This window comes from Spermophilus citellus (assembly GCF_964194105.1).
Source record: "Spermophilus citellus genome assembly, chromosome: 7".
NCBI classification, from domain to species: Eukaryota; Metazoa; Chordata; class Mammalia; order Rodentia; family Sciuridae; genus Spermophilus; species Spermophilus citellus.
This window is the reverse complement of record NC_138188.1, coordinates 57,954,617-57,978,205: the sequence shown is the minus strand read 5'-3', so window position 1 is coordinate 57,978,205 and position 23,589 is coordinate 57,954,617.

Below are 23,589 nucleotides of genomic sequence, written 5' to 3'. Positions count from 1 at the left end.
AAGGTACACTCATACATTGCTGGTGGGACTGCAAATTGGTGCAGCCAATTTGGAAAGCAGTATGGAGATTCCTTGGAAATCTAGGAATGGAACCACCATTTGATCCAGCTATTCCTATTCTCGGACTATACCCAAAGGACTTAAAAACAGCATACCACAGGGACACAGCCACATCAATGTTTATAACAGCACAATTCACAATAGCTAAACTGTGGAGCCAACCTAGATGTCCTTCAGTGGATGAATGGATTAAAAAAATGTGGCATTTATACACAATGGAATATTACTCAGCATTAAAAAAGAACAAAATCATGGCATTTGCAGGTAAATGGATGGCATTGGAGAAGATAATGCCAAGTGAAGTCATCCAATCCGCCAAAACAACTGCCAAATGTTTTCTCTGATATAAGGGGGGTGACTCATAGTAGGGTAGGGAGGGAGAGCATGGGAGGATTAGTTCTAGATATGGAAGAGGGGTGGGAGGGAAAGGGAGGAGGAAGGGGATTATCAAAGATGATGGAATGTGATAGTCATCATTATACAAAGTACACTATGAAGACTTGAATTGGGTGTCAACACACCTTGTATATAAACAGAGATAGGAAAAATTGTGGTATATATGTGTATTAAGAATTGTAATGCAAAAAAATGTACACTAGAATGGCATAAATTAATGTGAACATACTTTATATACAGAGATATGAAAAATAGTGCTCTATATGTGTAATAAGGATTGTAATGCATTCCACTGTTGTCGTATATTTAAAAAAATAATAAAATCAATTAAAAAATAAAATTAAATTAAAAACTGAAAAAAAAGAATAAATATATACCATTTTTATTTGCCAGTTAGTTATATCTCAATATAGCTGGGGAAAAGCGATTATTCTTAAAATCAAATTTGAAATAAATTTGTACACTGTATTATATTTAATGTAAATTGTAATTTACATTGTTGTTTATTTTTGGTGTATAGATGAAACAGTTGTTCTATTGTAATCTTTAAATGGCATTAATATACAAATATATGACTTTACAAAATAATCTAAATTGGTAGGTGTTTTCCATTTTCACAAATTTATAAAGCCTTCTATCATTGCTTCTAGGTTTATCTCATTAATTACTTCCTGGTAGTTGAAAATTCAATATTTATATTGCTAATTCTACTATCATTTGGGTTTATACTTTTTAAAAATTTTTTTAGTTGTAGTTGGACACAACACATTTATTTTATTTATTTATTTTTATGTGGCACTGAGGATCAAACCTAGGGCCCTGCACATCCTAGACAAGAGCTCTACCACTGAGCCACAACCCCAGCCTATGTGTACTTTTGTTTCTCTACTAATTTAATAAATATTTTTCTAGAACCATCTTTTACAAAGCTTCCCTCCTTCCCATCAGTCTAACATTCTTTTAGTTTTTTAAATTTTACTGGCTTTTTAAACAATTTTACCTTCCAGAAAATTATTTAAATGCATTATTTCTGAAATTAATTTTTGTATAATCTAAATATGATCTATGTTCCATACCTATAATTGAAAGGCTATAACTACCTTACTCAATAATAAAGTCTAATACCTTGTAATATTATGGAATAGTGTTTTAATGCTTGATTTGACAAAAGATGGTATATTAGTCATATAAATTTGTAAACTCAACTTCAAAAACAAAGTGTACCTAGCTAAAAATAGCACTTAAATTGTATTTAGGTTAGTTAAGTAAATAAATAATCTACTTAATCTTTATTTTACAAATTAGCAAGACAGAGAGAGATATTAAATAACCTAGCCTAAGTCACATAGGTAGAGAAAAAAAATAGAATTCTAATCCAAATTCAAGCAAGAAGACTAAAAAGTCCCTGCTAAGCTATTAAGCATAAGTGAAACTACACTCTGGTGGAGTTCAAAAGAACCTGGTACACATAGACAAAGTGTGTCAGTATTGTTTGCCACAGTTCTGGATTAAATACAACCTTCTGAGTTCTTCTGGGGTGGGGTATAATTGTTCTTCGTATTCTTTACCTGAGGGCATCAGCTTCTTATTCTGTTTGTTTTTTCTACATGTTTTTAGGAGGGATTCTCCTACTAGACTTGATGCTTTCCATGAGCTCTGGGCTTTTCTTTTCTGGTCCCACTTCCTGTAAAACTTGGGAAATTTAAGTTCATTTTTCTAATGCCTTCAATTTTGAAATCCAACATAAGTTTTAATCAGTTCTGGCTACCTGCTTACATTTCAAGGATGAAAAATTTCTACTCATCCAAGGTATCAATTGTTTATAGTAGAGAACTGGTCCAGGTCGCCACAACACAAAAACTAGCTTTTCTTCAAAAACATGCTGTTAAAATTTCCCTCACTCTGATCGCAGATGTTCTTTTCAGTCATATTTAAATAAAGGCATGTTAGTATATAATAACCTTAAAGAATACTAAGGGAAACATAAAGCAGGTAATATTGTTTTCTGTAATAATTCATATCATGTTGCTTCTTTGGAGTAATAATGTATACAAGACTCATAAGTTTCCAATGTGGATTAATGTCCTTATTATTATTATTTGTGTTAGTTTAAGTCTAAATATAAAAGAATGTAGAGAAAAAAATAAGAACTAATTTTAAAATTAGTATATCACTTTTGTCTGTTTGGATTGATAGAACAGAATGCCACAGTCTGGGTGGCTTCAACAACAAACACTATTTCTCACAGTTCTTGAAACTTCAGGTGAGTGATTGGGGATTGACACCATGGCTGCATTCTTGGTGAAGGTCCTGTTCTTGATTTACAGTTTCTGTCTTCTCTTGTATAGAAAATTCATCTCCCTTGCTCTCATATAAAGGCACTAATTCCATTCATGAGGGCTCCACCTTTGTAACATAATTACCTCAAAAGGACCCACTTCCTAATACCATCACCTTGATGATGAAATTTCAATATATGAGTTGGGGAGGAGGATATGCATTCAACCTATGATATAAACTTAGTACCACCAAAATTACATTTTCTCTTTATGTTTTCATTTGGACATTAAATATGCTCTTGATTGAAAAGAGTTTAGGTCAAATGAGCTTAGATCACAAAAGATGATTGGGTAGAAATGCTTCCATCTCAAAAGGAAGAAAAACAGTGATCCTTATTTCCTTTATGTCTAATCACTGGCCATATTAGTACAATAATTTCAATGAAGCAATAAAGCCCTGTTTACTATTTTCCTTGAATGATGTAGAGCATAGAAGTACTATGTATTTTCAGGGTGAGAAAAATTTAGGATTAGAGTGAATTTTTGAGACTCAAACAATATAGATGAAGAAATAAAGGAGTTTAATATGATCATTGTCTAAAAGGGTTAATATAGTTCAAGTGACAACATTTTATTTATGCGATTACTAAGGAAAACATTGGCACCTTTATGGATCAATGAGAAACATATAAGAAAGAAAAAGGAGTTCATTCATTATAGTTGATATGGACTATAAATAGAATGTTGCTGCTGAAAATTTATTTTGTTAAATAAATAAACCACAAAACAAAACAACAGCAATAATCATATAAATATTATATATAATATCTACCACATGGTTAATATGTACATATAATTTCATATATTAATATATCACTCAATATTTAATAAGTCTAGACATATTATATATGTGTACATAGATATACATACACATGTTTGCATGTAAATATAGACATATAGAGAGATGATAGGTCTCCAAAGTATCCTGTGTTAACCAAACAATAACTGCTAGATGTTAGCAAGAAAGATATTGATAGGGATAGAAGCACAATCATACGAAATGCTTGCTTGAAGGACTGGAGATTCTTACTTACATTGGTAAATTCTGGGTGATGGCATAGTTTCCCACAGCAAACTTGGAGTTGTTCTGCTTGGACTCAGGGATTTAAATTAGAATCAAGATTAAAGTTACAGGGAAATATTGTTTGCACTAATATAGAAGAATTGTTAAATATTCACAGTCGTTCAAGTATGATAACCCTGCTTCAGAGTCAATAAATTCAAGTACTGAAATTATTTAAACCAAAATTACATAGTCTCTGGATGGTATAATTGTGAATGTCATTCAGGTATAATATAAGGTCTTATGGTTACTGTCTTTATAGTAGCATATTGGATTACATAGAACATAGAACTCTAATGTATTGGGAAGCAACTTGGACTTTTAACAGCTTCTCTATTTACCTGATTATGAGTGTCCTGGTCCTCTTTCTATAAGGGATAGAGTGAGTGAGTCAGCTGTAGATCAAGCTGTCACAATCATCAATTGAACTCATGAACCCTGTTAAGGAAGTGAAAATTTGCTTTTCCTCAGCAAAGGAGCCTAGGTGAGCACTGACATCAGCTAGGAGAGGAGTCAAAGCAATATGAACATGCTGCCAATGATTTATTTGCACTCAGTTACTTCTGAGCTTGTGCAAAGGCCTGCATCATCCACCCATAGAACTCAAAATACACATGCTCAGATTTTATATTTATTAAATAATAATATCAGCAAAGCAATGGCAAAGCCTTCTTTCTATTCTCATTCTTTCAACACTGAAATCTCCATCTATTGCTTCCCTTAGGTCATCTTTCTTGACCCTGGATACACTGTGCTGCGCATTTTCCAGATCAAATTTTTGTATTTCAATATAGGGAATGATGTGCTGTTTTAAATCAATCTGAACTAGCCCCATGCAGCCCTTCCAGGAAATTATTCTGATGTTATTTTTATTGCTTCCAGGGAAGTATTAACAATATTATGCTTTTCAAGAGCTAGCCCTCTGCTCTTCTTCCCCAATTGATACCAATTGGTATTGATAAGATTCATCTCCCTTCACACTGCCCTAATTATTTTGGATTAAAAAAAAAAAACTTCAGGTAGTTGCCTACCTGAAACAATAATATCTGGGTTCAAATATAATAAATATATTACATTGGAAATTTTACTATTTCAATATTACATTCCTCAGCAGAAATATTTAGCATAAATATTAAGAAAAACCTCCTTAAAAATAACATTCAAATAAAGCTGCATTAGTTGAATAAGAAATATTTCTTCCTGTAAGTCTAAGAATAGATATGATGCTTCAATAAAATTATTGATGGATATCAGATATTTCATCTCATTTTGTGATTCTGTGTTTCATATCAAATGATATATGAACTTGAATATATAGTTTATGTCAACTTATGATAGGGCCTTAGGTTATCAATAGTTTTTTTTTTCTGAGAAAAGTAGTTTTTGTTAAAAGGTAACTGCTTAGTCTCTACAAGGAAAAATCATAAAAAGTATATAACTTCTTATCAAATCATTTTGTTTTCTATTAACTATTTGCATATCTAACATATTTTTAGTGTTTGCTAAGTAAGAAATTATGCATTCTAGCTTGTTTCTATTCTATAATAAAAATAAAAGGATGATCAGAAAAAATTAGTTTTCAATTTTATTTTTCATACAAGTGAAACTTTTTAAAGTTTACAATATTAAAATATAAACTGAGCAGCAATAATGAGCACTGACGGCAAGAAAACAGGAATTTAATGGTCCTTTCAGTTAAAGTGGACCTCTTCAGGCAAGAGTGAGCCACTCCAAGCTATTCCCTAAAATGCAATTTTAAAATCTAGACTGTTCCATATATCCTCCTTGGCACTCAAATACACTGTCACTTTCATCTTATTATAGTTTCTTTATTTCAGGCATTCTTAATTATTATTAAGATGATGCAAATCAAGACATTCTTAAAGGAAAAAAAGCAAAGCAAAAATTGAAACCAGACAAAATTCTAATATAAATAAGGGTATTTTCTTTTTTTTTTCTTTCTTCTCTTTGTAATTATTGTTACTGCTTCTAGTGGTCACACTACTTATATTCTTTCTATATTCTAGTAAGACATAATAGTAATAAACTAATGTCAAGATTGCTATATTGCTTAATTTATTACAGAATTTCAAAGTAGTTAATTAAATATGTTATATATTATATATATGTGTGTGTGTGTATATATATATATATATATATATATATATATAAAAACATAAATACAGCCTGTACATATATTAAAATATATAAATTCTAGGGAAAGGTTTTTAAATAAACAAAACCACTCTTATTTTAAACACATATTTCATGGGACATTTCTCTGAGGCAAGAGTGCTACAACATTGTTCATTGAGAAATATAACTGAATTTCAATTCATTTTATCTTGGAACTTCTATAAAGTCAATGTCTGTGTTGTAAAGAGATTTCATGAAAGCCTGGCTTCAGTTGCAATGGTTACCCATCTTCAGTTTGATAAAGCTGAGGGGGGGGGGAGGGGGCTTGTTCACCTGGTAAGCAATGATGTCCTCCCCTTCTTGGCAGCTTGTATGGCTTCAGGCAACAACTATTGTACTTTCCAAAGGAACCTCATAGAACTTATTCCTAGGCTTGTTCAGCAAATTGCACAACAAGCAGTTAAATCATTGCAGCTCTGCGTTGGTCTATGCTTAGCTCAGAATGATCTAGTCACAACCCTGGTCAGAGGTCTTATGCCTTCCAGCCAACCTGTTTGCTGGAGTCGGGTAAAAGATGGAAAAGATAGGGCACATCCAAAGAGGCCTTTGATAAAAGTGTTATGGTGATCCAGGAGGGTCCACCTTATCCCCCAATGATGATTATCAGAAGACAATTAGAGTTCAAATTAGAGTTTTGATATGCAAAATCCCACATGAAAATTTACTGCAAAATAGATTCTTTCTTACATTTTACATAAACTATGACCCCCCAAAAAGTCAAGCACTCTCTCCTTTAGTATAGCTCTCTTTACATCAACAACCTATACATCTTAAAGTCACAATCTGATTACTTAGAATTTTATGGTGAGATTTTTGTTCTCTTTGTACAGAATTAGGGAGCATTTAGGTGCACAGTTGTGACTGACTCGACAACTGACAAGTAGACATCAATATGTATTTTTCTTCTGCCTATAAGACATGCTTGGTAAGTAATAATATAAGGGCAAGAAACAGGGGGAGTGAAGATTCAGCACCAACCAGAGCTTTCTTATTCCTTCTTAATATTACTATCATAAAAATCATTGCATTCTCAGAGCTGCAATGTCTACATTTGTAACATGGTAAATTTGCTCTCTCTCATTATGCCATTCTTGCCTCACTCTAGAGCCTCACTGAGAAAGTTTTTTTATTTTTCTCCAATATAGGACAGATCACTGGAAGTCATTTTCCTGGTATCTGGCTAGTTAAACTCTAAGAACCCAACATTTCCTTATTGGCAAGTCATAATGTTCACCTTTTAAGAAATGCATAAAGCTTCAGCTGTAGGCCCATGCAAGTTCTTAAATACAGTTTTACGAGCAATGAAGTGCCCACAGTATTTAATTCTCATTTATCTCTTTAATATATTGCTCAAATGTTCAGTCTCTGGAGTAGAGGGTGAATGACTGGCTCTCCAGTAACTCCCATCATTCATGTTAAGACATTAGTTTCATGGAGAAATATGCAATGCCTCTATTCAGAATATTGAACAATTACCTTATTTAATGAACTAATGCAGTTTACTAAGTTCCCTAATTTATAATTTTCTGAGATATATGAAACTATACTTAAAATACTACCATGTAGCTAACCATTCAGTCAAGCTGTGATCATTTTGTTCAAATAAACTTTAGTACAGTAATTGTTTAGGATCAGGCACTGAGAGAGTTTTACTGTGAACTGAAAGGCTGCCATTCGTCATAGAACATCAGTATTGGATTAGAATTTAGATGACTTAAAGTCTAACTCCTTCTTCATACAGACAAAGTAACTGAGGTTCAGGGAGGTTAACAGAGTTGCCTAAAATCACCTGGCTAATGATGGTAGAGGGAGACAAGTAGAGTCAGGATTGATAAAGTTGAGCAAAGTCAAATACGTGGCACACAGCTCTGGGAGAATGTGGGCTAAAATAGATTAAAATAGGAAACTAAATTGTATAATTGAAAAAAAATTATTCCCATTAAATATTAGTATAATAGCATTTTTCATGATGTATATTTTATTTTATTTTATTCTTAATTTTTTCAAATTTATATGACAGCAGAATGCATTAAAATTCTTATTATACATACGGAGCACAATTTTTCATATCTCTGGTTGTATACATAGAATACTCACACCAATTTGTGTCTTCATACATGTACTTTGGATAATAATGATCATCACATTCCACCATCATTTCTAACCTCATGCCGCCTCCCTCCCCTTCCAACCCCTCTGCCTTATCTAGAGTTAGTCTATTCCTCCCATGATCCCTCTTCCTATCCCACTACGAATCAGCCTCCTTATATCAAAGAAAACATCCAGCATTTTATTTTGGGGGATTGACTAACTTCACTCAGCATTATCTTCTCTAACTCCATCCATTTACCTGAAAATGCCATGATTTTATTCTCTTTTATTGCTGAGTAATATTCCATTGTGTATATATGCCACATTTTTTTATCCATTCATCTACTGAAGGGCAGTTAGGTTGATTCCACAGTTTAGCTATTGTGAATTGTGCTGTTATAAATATTGATGTGGCTGTGTCCCTGTAGTATGCTGTTTTTAAGACCCTTGGGTATAGACCAGTGAGAGGAATAACTGGGTCAAATGCTGGTTCCATTCCCAATTTTCCAAGAAATCTCCATACTGCTTTCAATATTGGCTGCACCAATTGATGATGAATATTTTAGTAGTAAACACTTGAAGCACAGTAAATATAGCTTAGGAATGAGAGCCAAAATGCTTATTTTAGATGGTTTCATGACTTAGTCTAACCATGTTTATTTGTGGATTTTAGAGATGTCTGAACCTCACATAAATAGCAGTTATGCTAAAGAACTATTGGGACTTCTAAAATCAGGATGTTGCATTTTAAGAAAGCTTGAAATTATACACTTTTATGCCCCAGTGACTTAGAAGATACTTGAAACAGCTTTGAAACCAATGTTCAGGCACCTTAAGATAATCAAAGCAAGAGTCTGAAAGAGAATGAATGAAAAACATAGTAAAGTGCTTCTTGTTCCTAGGGATGATTGGGCACACTGAGATGTTTCTATACATACTGTAATGGAAGGTGAGTTAACAAGAAGCAATTTAGCCAAGACAACTTCCTATTCCCGGTTCAGCTGGAAATGTTAATCGCACATACTGAAAAGAAGAATTAAAAAAAATGGTTGTAATGATGGCTTTGAAACTTCATATATCAGGGGAGAAATATGCATATTTTTACGCTATTTTATTTAAAATTTTAACCTATGTGCTAATTACATTACAGAGTACCTCAAACTTATTGCCTTAACATTTTAAATAGAGGTGCAGAGCATTCACAAAGCTACTATTCTAACCCCAAAAGCACTTTGGATTAACTTAAGAGAGTGATGATAACTATTTAAACAGTTTAACAGCTGTGTTGATCTTAAAATTGTCTTAGAAATTAACTTTTAACAGAGGTCATAATTTTAACATGATATTTTTAACAGAAAAAAATTGAATATTTTCTAAATGCACGAGAATCATTAGAAAGCTATTTATCATTGGCAATAAAGCATAAAAGATAAACAGACTTGAAAGTGAGTATTACTGACAGAATAAAAAGAAATAAAAGCCAGGTGCAGTGTCACAAATCTCTCTAATCCCAGCAATGTGGGAGGCTGAAGAAGGAAGATTACAAATTCAAGGCCAGCCTCAACAACCTAGTGAGGCCCTCAAAAACTTCATGAGACCCTGTCTGAAAAAGAAAATAATAATAAAGCAAAATAAAATAAGGTCTGGGTATGTAGCTTGGTGGTAGAACATCCCTAAAGGTTAAATCCCTTCTAAGGGAGTGGGTATGGGTATGCAGGAAGTAATTTGGGGGTGGGAGAATAACAAAACCCTTTGAAGGAAGCATTCTCCAATGCAGTCATTGGTTATATCTTAGGAACATGTTCTCTATGAGAAATTCAGATTTTCTTTGTGATTATCAATGATATACTTTTCAGTCTTAAATCCATCATGCAGTGATTGCATGGTTAGTTCTTCAACATCCAGCAAATCTTGTTCACTTGCACAATAATTCTGCAAATGAGCCTTAGACAAAGGCATCTTCCAGTGGAAGTCTTAGGACTTGGCACCTGAGAAGCAATGTATCTATGGTATTTCTTGGCATTATTAGTATTCCCTGGTTTACCTTGGTTAGATAGAAAAAGAGAAGAAACATACCTCTTTCTTTCATAGTCTCAGATAGCTTTTAATATTTTTGTTTCATATCCTATATTAAAGTTTAATCTATCTCTATATATTTTCAGTGCCTATGTCTCCCATGAGACTGTAAGATTAAATGGAAAGGAACCAGTTTTACTTTCTTTACTACTTTAATCTCTAGTGCCTAGTTAGCATAGTAGCTACCACAACAAATATATGAAGAAATTTTAAAATCATTGACTCCTTATCCTTGGGCCTTTTGACAATCTACAAGTTTTTTTTTAACTCTATATTTTGGGAATTCAGGTGGATACTGTCACCTTGGTTAAATTCTCTCTCTGGGAAACTGCAGCTGGTACCCAGTCTTTCTTGCTTCATAACAAATTAACTTCTTCAATAAATAATATTAACTACATTTGATAAAGAGTCTTGCAAATTTCCAGAAATCATAAGGTCACACTCATGACTGCTTTCCTTAATTAGCTATTTCTTTTATGTTGATACATGCCTGAAATTGAACTGGAGCTTTATGACACTCTCTGAAACTTGGTTTCTATAGATATGGGTAATTCAGGAGAACATGCAAAGTGGGTTTAGAAAACGATGTTGCTTCTATCCTGCTATACTTTACCCATGAAAACTTGCTTTCTTTCCCCTTTCTTTATCTTCCTATATCCCCAACATTGTGTTAACACACCAGTGTATAGATCATTGCTATTAATATTCATAGTCTCTCAGAATTTACAATTAGCTCCAAATCTATTTTGAGGGGTCTGGGGATAGGAATCATGAAAATGAGACTAGGCATCCTATAGAATCCTCAAACATTTAATAACATCAGCCTTAACTTTTGTAGCATGAAATATCCATCCTTGAATTACTTTTCTGTTAGATTTTACACAAATAGGGATTTTAACATTTTCAACCACTAACCCATTATTTTTATCGTAACCCTAACATATATACGATTCTTGTGATGAAGAGACTTCTGAATTATCTCTGAAAGTGTCCATATTTTTAGCTCAGAAACTGTTTTTAAATGTACTGTAATGTTCCTTGGAAAACATCATCTCTGCATCTCTGCTTTCCAGATAACCAACTACCAAAAGCTGATATGAAATAATAACTCAGTGCCCTCTAAGAATTTGGAACAGAGGAGATAAAAATATTGTTAAGAGTGGTACATGAAGCATGAAGTAGAATACTGCAGTAGAACTTGAGTGAATAAAATTCAGATGATACATAAAGGAAAACTTTTCAGAAAAAGACTGTATTGTGTAAGAAGATTCTTTAAAACCCACAGTGTAAGAAGTGGAAAATAAAGTCTGCAGACTTGCTGCATACCAAAAGATGTGCTTTATTTCTTTGTTTACTTTCTATCATGGCCTTTGGGAGAAAAAGTTGAAAAAGTTAATAATATCACAAGGAAATTCAGACCATGAGAAGCATCCAGTTTCCATCCTGCTTCACAGCAAGAAATGCATTTAGACGTAACTGAGAACCATTCAGTGTTTCAACCTCAGGCAGAGCTTCTGGACAGCAAACAGAGAAGGGAACTGGAAGTACAGCAGGGGTAGCTATATTTTCCACTTGTTCGGACATGACAGTGTTTATTTTTAAAAGCCAACAAACACTGCATGATGGTATTTCTGGCACCTTAGGCAAGTGCATATTTTAGTCCCAGGTATGGGTCATGAAGTCTAGGTCTCTCAAATGAACAGGAGACTTCCTGAGGAAGGTCATAAGATTTTTTTTTAAAGTCTGATTCCATTTCAAAACTAAAAAGAAACAAGGATAAATAGGAAAAGATAACAGTGTTTATGACCTACAATCATTCTCAATTCCCAGTTTCAACTTAATTGTCCAAGGCCTCTGCAATAGTAAGTGTTCAGTAAGTACTAAGCAAATTAGTACTTGTAGCATGAAATATCCATTTCCAACAAGTCAATGTTGGAAAATATTTTAGTATATTTTATAGTCAAAGACCAGTTGGGTCAACAATTAAACAATATTCACTGATGTTGAAGCTTTCAAAAACCCTAAAGTAAGAGAGAATTGAAGGTCATGTTCCCATTTATCTAATGTGAAAGTTGGAGCAGTTAAATGTCTAAAATAAATCAGAGTGTTTTATATTCAACTACAGCCAGAGAACGTCCCAGTTAAAAGTGTAAGTAAATGAAATTTGTCTTCCTTTCTAATGATGTTCTTTCAGAAATATTTTCTATACTCAAAACCATAGAATTAAGTCCTTCTCTTTCTTCATCAGTCATTTCCATTTTCCTGAATTCTGAATCTTTATGCTTCACCTTCTTCACAAACGTAAAGCATACTCTTCCTTTACTTCATCCATTCTGGGGCTCCAAAGAGATCACATGTTAAATCAGCTCCTCACTTGCTAAGGGGAGAGCAACTCATTGATATAGTATTTTTTTACCTGTTGGAAATTTTCATTTTTTTTAAGAGAGAGAGAGAGAAGAGAGAGAGAGAGAGAGTTTTTTTAATATTTATTTTTCAGTTTTTGGCGGACACAACATCTTTATTTTATTTTTATGTGGTGCTGAGGATCGAACCCAGCATCCTGTGTATGCCAGGTGAGCATGTTACTGCTTGAGCCACATCCCTATCCCCGCCCAACTTTTCATTTTTAACTCAGATATTTAGAAAAAAAAACCAGGAATTAAAATGTGCATATTAAATTTTCACTGCAAGGTTGTCATAAAACTTTTTACATGAAACAATGAAAAATAGCAATGGGTGGTCTGAAAAACATATTAGCAATTGTCCAGGAGATGTCCTAGCTATTTACATTGTCTCCACCAGAAAAGTCCTAGTGTGTTCAGTCTCAGACTGCTTTTGAATGTCTGAAGAGCTAGAATAGGTATCAAGATTCCTTCCCAAATAAATCATAAACGAAGCCACAAAATTCTCTGAGGATAAATGCTGTGGATCTAAGATGATCCCCATTCTTCGCCACTTTACCTTGAGAGGTAGTGGTTGTCCTTCTGACCTAAGTCTAGACTGGTTAGTGACGGCCTCAAATACTAGAGTACAAGCAAAATAATGTGAAGGCATTGGTCCAGCATTTGAGAAGACTGACAGTTTTTGTTTGGTCTTTTGGAGCTCTGAGCCAACATGGTAGACTACTCTGATGGAGAGGTCTTACGAGCCATCTTTATTCCTCCCAACAAGATGGAATGAAACTGATGGCAACCTTTTATCTGAGCCCAGCTGTCAGTTGAATAGCACAGAATTACCTCTGTCATGCCACATGAAGAAATATCACACCCTCAGTCTTCTCCCAAATTCCCAGCCCATGAAATACGTAAGGTAATATAAAATGGTTGTTATTTTAAGTAACCAAGTTTTGAGGTAGTTTTTTTACAGCAATTAATAATAAATGACAGAACACATTATGTTATTTTCTACAGCCAGGATACCCTGTTCCACCTGAGAGAAATCCAATCTAAAGCAATTCACACAAATTCTGTCCGAAGTTTGAGACCTATCCTGGCATCCGACTTTGAAGACCTCTGTAAATTACAAACTTCTAGTCAAGTCCTTCAACAAACTTTTACATTAACAAATAAAACTATGATATATTTTTATCCTTCAAGTTTCTAATGAACAGAAAGTTGTTGTGAGAAATAAAATTAAATAATTTTGCTTATAAACTTCCTGGGTAAAATATAAAATTCAAAAATAATGTGTTACCAGTGTTAAGACTTCATGAATGCTCTTTTCCACAAAACATTTTAGACTGGGAAACTTCATTTAGTCTGCAGTTAGGGGAAATATAATAGAATTGTTATGAGACAAGCACTGTGAAAACAAATGAATATTTGAACAAACAAGGAAATTTCAAACAGATCTGAAGAAAAAGGGGCACATTTTAAAAAAGATATTATTCATATCCCTTAGAATTAGCCCATTTAAAGAGTACCACAGTAATTTTCAGTGTAGTCACACAGTAGTCCATCATAATTAATTCCAGAAGAGTTTTCAACATCCCAAAATATACACTGTGCCCCCAAAGTTATTTGAGGAGAATAAAAACATTCATGATGAGTTGGCATGATGGCACATGGTCTGTATCCCAGTGGCTCAAGAGGCTGAGGCAGGAGGATATTGAGTTCAAAGCCAGGCTCAGCAACTTAGCAAGGCCCTAAGCAACTTGTAAGACACTGTCTCTAAATATATATATATATATATATATAATTTTATTAATAATATATTTATTTATAATATATTTATAATAATTTATAATTTATTTATAATAATATAAATATATATTTATATATTATTTCATATATAATATATATATGTATATATATGAAAAAGGGTTGGGGATGTGGCTCAGTGGTTGAGTGCCCTGGGTTCAATGCCTGGTACCAAAAAAAAAAAAAAAAACATGTTCATGGTGGCAATCAGAAAAATAATAACTCACCATATACATGTATATTCATTCATAAGAGGAAGCTGATTAAAGGGGTAGTAGTACACAGAGGAATGGATAGGATCTGTGTGCAGAACAGAGATTACATGCAGGACTCAGGCTGCTAACATGAAAAGGTTTTGCTTCAAAGTTGGTCCTTGGTTTGCACCTAGGAACTTGACTGGTAATATTCTAAACTGGCACAAAACTGTCTCTAGTTGATTAGGGTGTATCACTGCACAAATACGTGACAAACTGACACTTTCATTCTGGGAGTCTGGAATTTTGACATGGGAGGATCAAAGGTTTCTATATGACCAACTCCCAGTAAAGATCTTGGGTACTGAGTCTATAATAAGTTTCCAAAAACTACAGCAACAATCAAAAAAGACTAAGAACCTCATTATGGTTCAGCTTTGGACAACCAAGCTCAGACTTGCATGAAAGGAAGAGACCTATCATGTCTAAGGCACCACTATCTGTTCTCAGTTAAACATCCAAATCAATGTCTTAACTGATAGGATGTATACATCTGCTACTAAAAGAAGTTCTACAAAGCAATATTTATTTTTATAACATGATCCCTTTGATATTTTCTATTCTCTATTCTGTTTCATTTTTAAAGTATAAATCCCGCTCTATTAAAATGATATCTTTCTTAGCTAATGAGTGGCAACTTATTATCCAGTATGTACATGAATCAAAATATCATTCTGTACCTCAAAATATGTTAAAACATTGTTAATCAATAAATAAAGTTTAAAAAAACTCCTTGATCCAAATGAAAATTGCTGGTTTCATAGATCAAGAAATAATCAAGTATTGATTAAATTTCATATACTTGGGTCAAATGTCTATGAATCAAATAAATAGAATCTGCTTTTATCAAGTTCATAGTCTGTAATGGACAATAACAGCAAACTAATATGTATACACATGATTACATAATTCCCAGGTAGTGGACTTGTATATATTATGTACAAAACACTTATGCACACACAAGGGAGAGGGTCCTCATTACAACAGTGCTCATTATTCTGTTCCCTATTATTAAATCTTGAATATTATTCAATCTTTCATGTTACTAAAACATGAAAATATCTAGTAATTAAATAACCACTAATACATTTTTTTGAAAAAGAAAAATTTACACCATTCTACCATTTCTGCATTATAGGACATGAAGCCTAATAAGACATCCATGAGAAGTCTTCATACTATTTTAAGTCAGGAGAAGGATTCAAAGCTTTATCTATTTCTTTTTCTTTTTCTTTTTTTTAATATTTTTTATTTGTTGATGGACCTTCATTCTATTCATTTATTTATATGTGGTTCTGAGAATTGAACCTAGGGCCTCACACATGCTAGCCAAGTGTTCTTCCACTAAGCCACAATGCCAGTCCAAGTATCTATTTTTAAACTTCATTTTGGGCCTTACTAGTATGCAATGTTAAATTAAATTGGCCTCATGTAGTTAGTAGGGAGTAAGCAGCTACACATTACAAGAAGTTCTATGAACTTAATTTTATCCATCTTTGGATATTATAATTGAAATAGTGCTCTGAGAGCATAAAGAAGGAGGCCTGTCATAATCTTGTGTTGTTTGTGGGAAAAACAATAATAATACTATTATTCCTTGAACTGACCTTAAACTTATATGCACTTAGGTATTAGAGAAAAAGAAGAAAGTAACAAAAGTAATTCTCCTCATCTTTGATATTCTTTCATATAGTGGGTATTCTGTTACTGTCACCCACATGGTTTTTCTCTGCCTCTAAAAACTATTCTCCAACAAACTAGGAAAAAAATGACTTTCTCAGTTCACAGACATAAGCTTGCAACCACTGGCTTATGCAAGATCACTATTAGGCCTGTTGTTCCAGGCTAGAGAAATAGGATTAAATGGTGTTCTCCTGTTTATGTTTTGAACAGTAGTCCTTTCTCTTGGGAAGATTTACTCCGAAAAGATTTCTGGTAGCACTTAAACTCTGGTTCCAATATATGAGACTCTTTAATCCCTTCTGAACTATTTCACACCCTCCCAGACTTCACGAATTACATTTCCTTTTTGCATAAATGTGTTTTGTTGGGTTCCTGCTAATGATGAAATCCAAGTGTTTGAGGAATAACCAGAGGTAAATATGCCTACAAAACATATTTGCATAAACTTCATAGAACTTTATAATTTCAATAAAAACATGATGGCTGACTTTATCAAAGAAGTAACTCCCAGGCTGCTCCTTGGAGTAGCCAAGAAACCACTACTGGAAGATAAAGATTCACTTGCAACTACAATGCCAGAACTGAATTCTTTCCCTGGAAACATGACTTCACAAAGCCTAGAGGGAGAAGAAGACATTAGTGACCACCTTTCCACAGTAGTATAAAAAAAATTGTGAGAGAAGATATTAAGAACTTGAGATTTGTATATGATCATTCAAAATTGGCAAATAATACTTACTGAGTGTGTGAATTAGAAATTTGTGAGGACTTTGGGCTTTTGTGTTTTTTTTCTCTTTATAAAATCTATTATTAGCAGATACTATTGTTAGTAGATAAAATTATTATTTTTTTAAAATATAACTTCATTCTGGCAAGAGGCTCCCTCCCTCCCTCCCTCTCTCTCTCTCTCTCTCTCTCTCTCTCTCTCTCTCTCTCTCTCTCTCTCTCTCTCTTTTGCTGGTGCTAAAGCCAACTGATTTTGCCCTGGTGCCAAGAATTCTTCTAGCCATTGAGGATACATAATGAGCATATCTCTACTAAAATGAAACTGAGTTTTCACTTTAAAATTAGTATTTTTAATATATGAAATAAGCTTGGTTAGTTCTGAAATTTCCCAAGTGATCTTAACAATGCAGAAAATGTAAATATTAAAATATTAGTATATTAGCAACTTCAGGTCTGGCCTGATGTTCTTTATAAGATCTGAACCTCCAGGTTTCTGAGTATCAATTTCTGAATTCTACTTCTGAAACAATAGAATAATAAAACATTTTTTAGCCACCTATAATTCACATCTGCCCCAGATCTCTGGAGCCACCTCTTTATATGGTTATAGTTTCCACATTGTGCACCACTTTTCCAAGTGGGAAAAAAAATATACTCCCCTTATTCACTTGTACCTAGGATGAAATCCTGTGATTTAAACTTTGAACCATAGATGCTGAGGGAGCAGCATGAGATAATGGCTGAGTGGGAGAATCTTCTGGCCAGCTGGGTGGAGAGGGGATCTCCCTCCCCTTGCTAGCTCGACATTCCCACCCTGGGTCAGCTCAATGCTATGGTGCGCTGCTGCTGCTGCTGGCTTTATTCTGAGTGTTAGCATTCAAGCCTAACTCCCCTGGTTGTGACAGAGTCCAGGAGCTGTCAAATATCATCACAGAGCTCGGGTCTCTCCTACTTAAATTAGCAAGACTGAAATCAGTTCTTGCAATTAAGGACTAATAACTATAAATGTGAAGTTAAAATAGAATGAGCAAAAAGATCTTCTGAAGTGGGTAGGACAGAAATTCTGTACCTCCTTTGAGGAAAGCAGAGGTAAAATTTTCACTTATTAAATAATGGTTTTACTACTTTAATATTTATGAAAATGTTCGATTAACCTTTATATACTACATAAATAAAAGATAGTATTTTGTAATTATTGTCTGTCCTTAAATAATTCTAATCTGTGACTCTACCACACTCTCTTTTTGTTCTCCTTTATAACAATGAAATAAAATTTGCATATATTTTATAAAACTTCTAATAATGCTAGACTATTCACTCTATTTTTATCCTACCACCACCTTCTTTAAAATGAACAATGGCTTAACAATGGCTATTGCTAAGCATAGGGATAAGAAAAACTTGTCCCAAAGATTTTATATATTACATCTGAAATCATTCAGTAAAAGGAGGAACAAGGAATACCATGAGCTAACAATGCTTTCAGCTAAGTACAGAAGTGAGAAGGGCAAGAGTGACTCTGACAAGCTCATGCATCTTAAATTCAGTACCACTCAGTGCTTTTTCCCAGGAGGACATCTAAATAGCACTAGACAATGGAGATATCCAGTAATAGAGTGCATTGATATAGAAACATTACAATGCATGTAAATGAGAGCAGTCATTCCCAAAGGAGTCAGCTAGGGACCAGAATTGTCACTCTTTACTTGCAAAATAAGAAAATGTGTGCGCGCGCACACACACACACACACACACACACACACACTCACATACAGGATAATAGCAGTAGTAATAACAGTGGTAAGACTATAAGTAACTGATCACATAGCATTATACCAAAATAATAATCGGATTTTTAAATTTGAAATAGAGTATTTTAGACATGATTCAAGCAAATGATATTGATGAGGAACTACATGAGATTTAAAATGAAAAATGTTTCTAGAGGTGTTCTTTGTTTACCTGTAAAATAACATCAACTTACCTTCTAATTTTCAAACTCATTAAACAGGATTATTTCAGGGATTGCCCCCACACTCCCACAACCACCCACACTCCATAATGTCAACACTGTCTCTATTGCAAAACTGTGCTCTGCTTTTCTTTGCCCGTTTCTAGGTCTGGTTTCTGCTTTCAGAGGATGAACTACTGCATGTTTTCCATTTGCAATGACAAAGTTCATTGAGATTACATTGGATCTCTGAAGTTAAAGTGCCATCTTGTGCCAAAAGAAAGCATCTCAATATAGATTTTTTTAAACATTGGCAAGATGAGTTTTCACATAATAGTGATGTATCATATGTATATAAAACCCTCAATATTAAATATGAACATCAACATAAAATGCACATTTAACTTTGTTTTACTTTGTTAACAACATCGTACTAAGTTTCACCTAGGTTGCTTAAATTATGCATTCCACATGCAATGTGGCAGCATCCTGTGTCTTCTTATTGCAGTAATGTAAACATAAAATGAATGCTGTAGACCTCATGCTCTCACACAATGATAGATTGTTTAAGACTTAAGTAATAGTTCTTTTAGGACCAAGGGCAAACCCCAGTCTCACTGATAAACTTGTCTGCCTGTACCAATCATGCCACTTGGAACCAATCCATTCCATTTTAAGAATTTAAATGGCAGCAATGCTCAAAACATTGTACCCAAGAGGAAAGTCCAATGCCAGCAGACACTATGCCAGTGCACAGTCAGCTAATGCAGAAACCATGCTGCAAACAGAATGGTTTCCTGCATTTAGCCTGACAGCTTTCAAAAGCAATCTCATGTGACCAGCAAGAGGTTTATAAAATCCATTCTGCTCACAAAGCCAACATGCAAACAGTTAGAAAATGGGATCATCATTGACTTTGTGTTATAATTCCTTGAATTAATAAGATATAGGTGGAAATTTTTAAAAGCACTAAAACCTAGACCATATTTTTTTAAGTAAAACAAGTTGTATACACCTTGAAATTATACCACAGAACACAGTAAACCATCTAGAATGTGAAAATGTATCTCTAATATAACCTCAAACATGATGAAAGGGAAACAGTTACTAATAGAGAGATAATTTTAAAGGTGATGAGAAATGAAACAAAATTGCTAGATAATCTGATTTGGGGCTCAGTGGGTCGTATGAATTGTTAAATAATTAAACACTGATTTGTGTCCATATATAAGGCAAAAATTACTCAAAAGATAGTTAAATAACACTATAATCTTGAAAAACATCATTCAAGAGTTTATCTCAACCTTTTTTTGCCGCTTTCCAAAATTTCACATGTTTGTAATAGTCCCTGGAGGGACCATGCAAAGGAAACATATTATAGAAAAACAAACATATTTGTGAAATTATTTTTGCCATTTTGGTGCTTGAGGAAATAGATACATTTGTAGAATTTTTAAACACCTTGATTTTACATCTATTTCTGTTCTTTGGATTGCAAGTTATCTGACAACATGGTAAAACTCATGAGGATTATTGCTAGTGTCAGTCTCTTCTAAAGTATGATGGCTGATTTATCCCTTTGTTTAAAAGCTTATTGTGTAGCTTTATTTTAATAATTAACTTTTTCATTGAGCATTTATTACATTCCCACAAGCCTACTTAGTGTAGGATCCAGTCTTCACAATAGCTGGGACTCAGAGTGGGAAAAGAAACATTTTCTAAAATCAAATACCTCATTTGTGTTGGATATGGAAGATAACTTTATTTTTAATTTTTCTTCTGCTAAAGCCATATTTTTAACCCAAATTTCAACAGTTATCACAAAAAATGTGTTTTTTATTTGATAAACAAGAAAAAATCACTTCAATTAAAAGTATTGTATCATTTCAATCCAGCATGCTTATGTGTCTCATGTGCAGTTCAACTTACAGAATACAGTGATTCTTGTTCAACTTCCCTCTAACAATTAACTAAATGGAATATTATTATATGTTCTCTTGCTAAACATCTTAGACTCGTGAATTGAGCTTGAATGGTGTCAACCATTCCAATTGCAACCACCAGAGTTCTTTATAGTATTTCTCCCATTTTAGAATGGCTTTTCATTTGGATTGGAAACTTCCTCTCACATAATCTGATTCTAATGTTTGCAACAGAAACTAGCTATAGGAGAAATATGCCACTGAGGCAGCACTGGTAAGTTTTTCATCTTGTACAAGATGAGTCCCTCACCTCTCTCCAGCTTCCCCTCCATGTTTCCATAATGTTTCAGTTCCTTTCCCTCCTTTTGAAGGGTTAGGCTGTCAGAATGAAGACTTGAAGTGCATTATCTTATAGCTAGATGGTCCACAGTCTACCAGTCTTTTAAAAGCTAAAAAGTCATTTACATTTTATGTGTTGAAAAGCAGGCACTGTTATGATCTTTCAATAGACACTGACCTTCTAGACTCAAATATATGTGAATAAGAGAGGAGTCTGAGAGATACTTCAACTTCAGGTATCAGTTTGACATGGGATCCTTGAAATGGATGAAAAAGTCTGGTAGCAGCTCAGTATTCTGATAAATAAAATCCCTGTCTCTTTATGACCATTAATCACTCTCCTTTTTTTCCTTTTTCCTGATTGTGTTCTTCAGGTTTATCAGTTGTGACAATACATATGATTTTTTGGGCAGAGGTAATATGTTCAAATCTAGAGTGTTACCAGAGAATTTATAATTGCTTTCTTTAGCTTTTTGAAAAAAAATCATATCTCTCTCTCTCTCTCTCTCTCTCTCTCTCTCTCTCTCTCTCTCTCTCTCTCTCTCTCTCTTTCCTCCCCATCTCTTTGTACATAAAAGCACACATATTGAAATCTACTTCTCTTGCCATTTGTGCAAAGTGGGAGCCTTATAATCATTTTAATTCACTTCTGTTCAGACGGGCTAATAATATAATGCATTGAATGCCTGGCTCTGCCTGGGGTCATGAAGTAAAGAAACAGAAAATGAAAGCCGTTTCCAACATGACCATGCCTATATGCTGCTATTGATTGGTTTTGAATTTCCTTCACCCTGACCCCAAATACTGCAAGGGAAAAAGTGTCTGCCCTTCTGAAGCCTCTAATACAAAAAGATGAAAACACATAACTGTACACTTGAAAATAAGAGAAAATATGTTCTTGTCTCATACCGCCTGTCTTGCCTCTGGAAATGATTGAATCAAGGCAAGAGTGGGTTTCTCCTAACAATGTCACCAGTGACCTTTCCTCCTTCTCTCCTCACTCAACATGTGAAAATTAAGAGTCAAAGCTGTAAATTAAGGGCTGGGGATGTGGCTCAAGCGGTAGCGTGCTCGCTTCGCATGCGTGCGGCCCTGGTTCGATCCTCAGCACCACATACAAACAAAGATGTTGTGTCCGCCGAAAACTAAAAAATAAATAAATATTAAAATTCTCTCTCTCTCTCTCTCTCTCTCTCTCTCTCTCTCTCTCTCTCTCTCTCTCTCCCTGTCTCACTCTCTTTAAAAAAAAAAAAAAAAAAAGCTGTAAATTAATTTAAATAAAAAATACCTGAAACAGAAGGTCTTGCATATTGTAAAGAAATAAGACAGGTATTCTGAGTGTTCCTCCATTGTTGTTTAGAAAATCTTCATGATCTGGAAGACTTAAGATGGTGTTGCACTGAAAAGGTGCAGACTAGGGAGGTATTTACCATGTTTTCATGGTAATTTACCTCGTTCGGTGGACTTGAAATGTACCATGCGCTTGCATTGGGCTAGATACCAAGAACTGAAAGGTAAGTAAGGTTTCTCTGTCTTCACAATACAGGCCACAGAACCACACAAACAGGAAAAGATAGTGAGTTCTCTGCATGAGGCAGAGGAGAAAGAGGCATGAAAGGGAGTCCTCTATGTGTGATATGATCTAAGTTATACAAAAGGACAAGGACTATCCAGATGAAAAGGACACTACTCCAAAGCCAAAAGAGGTGGAAAATATTTTGTGTGCTAAGGCAGAGGTCTTAAAGGATCAAGCATATGCAAATAACAGGTAGGTTGGTACAGAAATTCCCACTTATCTCCACAAGACCACACAATATAGCTTATTTCAGAGTGTTTCCTTTCACCACTGCAATATAATTACTTTTTATATATGAGAGACCACATCTTGATACTTAAACTTAAATTAATAAATATGGTGCTAGCTGGGCATGGTGGCACATGCCTGTAATCTCAGCAGCTTGGGAGGTGGAGACAGGAGGATAGCCAGTTCAAAGCCAGCCTCAGCAAGAGCGAGGCACTTAGCAACTCAGCGAGACCCTGCCTTTAAATAAAATACAAAATAGGGCTGTAGGGCTGAGGATGTGGCTCAATGGTTGAACGCCCCTGGGTTCAATCCCCAGTACCAAAAAAAAAAAAAAAAAAGTAAACAAAAACAAGTATGGTGCTTAGAATGGAGCATATAATTTTTATCTTTACTTCTTTCTGCAGCCCTCAGGCTCACAAGTCTCTTCTTCACTATTTACTCCACCATGTTACATTATACAACATCTGATGAACATACAGGAGGCATTGAA